This window comes from Kryptolebias marmoratus, linkage group LG22 (genome assembly GCF_001649575.2).
Source record: "Kryptolebias marmoratus isolate JLee-2015 linkage group LG22, ASM164957v2, whole genome shotgun sequence".
Taxonomy (NCBI): domain Eukaryota; kingdom Metazoa; phylum Chordata; class Actinopteri; order Cyprinodontiformes; family Rivulidae; genus Kryptolebias; species Kryptolebias marmoratus.
Window position 1 is genome coordinate 28,060,404 of NC_051451.1, and position 4,548 is coordinate 28,064,951.

Sequence of the window (4,548 nt, forward strand, 5' to 3'; positions counted from 1 at the left end):
GTGAAGCATTAGCGCACATTTTGGCTTCGGTCGCTGCTCCTGCACGCTCCCGGCATTCTGATGTTAACAGGAAGTGACGTCACGTGTCTTCTTCCTGAGTTATTTGGGGTTATTTTGTATTCCACGCTACACAAACCCACAAAGAAGAGACTAGACCGCAGAAACGGTGGCGAATCACTTCAGAAACAATAAATATTGGATTAAAGTTGCGTGAAAGTTGCGGCGTTTTGGGCAAAGTTACAAAAAGTTGCGATTTCGCGGGGTTTGCTTGATTTTGAGTTAATAGTTGTGATCGCAACATCGCAAAATCCTTGAGGGTCTGCTAAACAGTATTTCTCTAAATGTCAGCATCGTGTTCTGACAACTTTCTGAAAACAATGACGCCATGAGGCCTCCTCTAATCTAACCTTTGACCCCAGGAATGACAGCTGACGCTTGTGTTCGTGACGCAGATGCAGATTATCAACCACAGCTAAACCTGCAGGGATTATTTCAGCCAACAGAGGAACAATAAAACTCTTTATTAGAGGAAATATCTTATTTTTACACCAAACAGGTTTTTATCACTTTACTGAACAGTTCTACAGCAAATGGTGCAGAAAACAATCCACATCAAACCTTTAAAAACATAGATATTTTAAAAGATCGACACTCGTGTGTAAATAATTTACCCAGAACCCTTTGAGCATCCGTCTCTCAGGATTCTGGGCCCGGTTCTCGCAGGCAGCTCCTCTTCCTCGTCGGTCCACAGAGAAGATTCGGTTTTTGCTCTTTGTTGTTACGGCGCCCCACGCAGGCCCGGTGGAGTTCCTGCAGCGTCTGGGTTGTTTTCTGGTTCCGTGTGGATGGAAACGGCGCAGCGTTAACGAGGAAGCAGGCGGCGTTTGTGTTTGAAGCATCAGAAGAAGCCAGATGAAGTCTAATCTGTCAGCGTCAGCCTCCAGAACCTCATCACGGGTTTGAAGAACCGGGCCTTCTTTGTTGACACAGATCCGCGTGCAGAGCCCCGGTTTCCTGCAGGGGCTGGGAATTAACTCGTGAACGGCTCCTCCGGGACTCGGCGGCTCACGATGGAGGTTGTCAACTTTTCCTCAGGCTCACTTTGATGTGTCTCCAGCCGGCTTTAATTCTGTGTAAATAACACACAATCCCCATTATGCATTTTCTAATTGTCTGGCAAAGGTTTTAATGTTTATAGGTTTATGATTGTGCGTTCTGCTCAGATTACTGTGGGTCTAGTTTTTAACAGAAGCTATTATCCTCACTTCGAAACACAATCGTGTTTTTACTGCTTTTTACAGCTCGCAGAAAATGAAGCTGGCAAATTTAATATTTCTGTTGGACAATAGAGACTCTGTTTCTGTGGTTAAGGACTGAACGTTTAAGAGGTTATTTGTTTGGCTGTGAAGATTAAAGGGGTTCAACCAGTTTCTCCAAAATGTTTTAAAACGTTTGCGAGGTCTCTCAGGTTACTCGCTCTCGTGTTGCAGTGATTTGTGACATTAAGTTTCTCTTAGAATCACCACAGACGTCCTGAACCTCCTCTGAACTTTCATCAGTTCGGTGTGAGACAACTTTGAGACGGTTTGGTGACAGTTTGGAGATCAAGTTAATTAGGAGACTTTGTGTCTAAATTGCAATGAAAGAACTGCACGTAACTCACATGAACGGTGCATAAATCTCACAGTTTATCTGCAGAAACAAACGCAGACACGTCTCAGGTTCCAACAGAAACTTTAAGTATTTTGTGTCTCCAGCAGCCGCAGCTTTATCTTGTTGTAATTAATTCTCTGAACAACGTCAGCTCGGATAAAAAGATTCATTAATGGCTAGTCTGAACCAAATCTGAACGCTGCCGTCTTTAAATGACTCGACAACGCAGACCTTTCTCCTCGCCGTCACATACAGTTTTGTGGTTTTAGCGGCAGCAGCTAGCTGTTTCACTCCTGCTGGATGGTTGGATTCACTTTTTGCTGAAACATGTTTTAGTATTTCCTCCTAACAAGTCGCACAGAAAGCAGCTCAGATTTGAGGACTTGAACGTTTGAAACTCTATCCTGACGGGGAGGAAGTCGGCTGAAGGGAGGAGAAAGCCGTGACCTCTGCAGGCCACGCCACCTTGGCCGAAGGATTAACCAAACACCGGCCACTGACAAACCTGCAGGAAATCAGAACCACATGCCGGGAGGGAGGTGTGCTCAAGTGCTTATTTGTTTTCTGCTAAATTAATGGGGGCTAATTGATAATGTCATTAGATCATGAGAGGGGGGTAAACGAAGGGCAGGAAGAAAAAAGAACCCAGAAAAAATCGAGGAATGTTGCCATCAATCCTGTATGAATCCCACAGATGCTGCTGAGGTCTGTCCACGCCGGAGATTAAGATCTGTTCAGCTAACCAGGAGCAGACCGCTGACCCGCCCCGAAATCACCTTTTACTGCAACAAAAACTGCTCCAAAACTTTACAAATGACACTTCAGAGCAACTACGATCATCTTTCCTGTGACGGATTAAAAATGTCTGCAGATAAATAAGAATAGGAATTAAGAATAGGAATTAAATTATGATTTTTCTTTTAATTCTCAATGAAAGTGGTGAGCTTCTGATTCATCAGCCTGATGAATTCTGACATGAAAACAGCAAAAACTAGCAGCAAACAATGTTTATTTCATTAAAAAAAGCCATTTAGAAACAGATAAAGGCCTTTTTAGATTAAGATTAAGTTTAAATAAAGATTAAGGCCTCGTCCACCTGGGACGGATGTTTAACGCCAGGTCTGAACAGCCTCCACGTTGAGAAGTGTTCGAGACAAAAAACGATGTTTTGCACAGTTTTCAAAGATGAAATAAACTTATAAACTCCATTGTCTGCTGCTCCTGTGGCAGAAACTCTTCTTCAACACTTTTTTATTAATTTTCTCACCCAAACGTGCAGAAACTCAGAGTTAGACCACATCCTCGTCTAAAACCGCCGAGCTGTCTGACAGCAGATCTCTGACACGTCATGGTTCTGGTCACCGAGCAGCTGCAGTTATTGGACGTGATGTCACAGCGACTCGAGAGGAAACTGAGAACTCCTGCAAACCTTTGGAGACATTTTGGAGACTCTCCTCATATCTGGGCTTTACAAAATTTCAGAAAACAGATTTTATGAAGCCATTCCTGGTATTTAATGACTGGAACCTGAACATCTCTGTGCCAGTTTTAATCATCGGTAATATCAGAAGGGAGTAGCTTGGATTATTTAAATTCTGCAAAGATCAAACATGACGGGATCACCTCCACATGGCCAATAACTCAGCGGCGGAGCGGACCGAAGGTCAGGATCTGCTTACAATCTGCAGCACTCGGTTCAGAACCGGAGCAAGTGCAGCTGTGGGAGAGACGATGGTGGCTCCGCTGATTTAGGAGACAGCGAGAGGCTTCAGAGGAGGAAAACAAGTTCATTACACTTCCATGCTTACTTATCACTCCCCAAAGATGTGTCAGAGGAGAAATTATCTGGCCTCCAAAACTTATTAGGAAAAGCTCCGGGGTGGACGAGTCATTTACAATTCTTCCCCCTCGACCTTTGACCTCCGGCTCTCTGGGGTCACTGCTTCCTTTCAAACAGTTTGTGTTACTCTATCGCTCAGCAAACACAAGTTTTATGCTCTTCTCGTGGATACCATAAGCCGGTTTTGAGCGTGGATCTGTGTAGGTTGCAGGGGTGGCGCGATGGCAAATGATTACAAATGTCTCCGTTCTGGACTAATTGGATCAGGCTGACTCAGAGCTTATTGAACAAGATCTCGGTTGTTTCAAAGCAGATGGATTAACAATTAAATTTGTTTGCTAATTCCATGGCGTACACCTTGAACAGAAAATAAAACGCATTAACTTGAATAAATTACAGGCTACCCGCGGGGAATATAATTAGGGGAATATTTTCTTTTAGCCTCCCAAAAGACTTTGTCTGACTTTTTTTCATGTTTTAAATGTGGAAAATCATCGAAAAAGGCTCGTCTGCTTCACTGCGCCTCGTTTTAAACTGTAGCTTGTTTGGAAAGTTTGTGTTTTACGGGAAATGTTTGTTACTTCCTGTAAAGCTGGATTAGTTTTCTATAAAAGAACACAAAAGTGACTGTCAGCATTTCTTTGCACATCTTTAGTTACAGCAAATGTGGCAGAAAATGTGTTTTTATTGCTGTAAACTGATTTCTTTGGTTAATATTAAAAAGAAGCAACATTTTCAGTGAAACTCGGTCAGTTTTACAGTTACTGAAGTAGTCTGGTGTGGTAGTAGCTGAGGGTCATTAACAACTCCTAAGTGCTGACAGATTGTACATTTGACCAAAAACAGCCTCAATCCCATCGTTTCTGAACGCAGGATGATGTCCGTCTAAATGAGCTTTACAGACAAGAAACGCTGCACCAAGATGGCAAAACTAAAATATTAATAAAATAAAATTATTAGCAGGAATCTCAGAAAGATTAGGGTGGATGGATGGATGGATGGATGGTTGGATGGATGGATGGATGGATGGATGGACGGATGGATGGATGGATGGA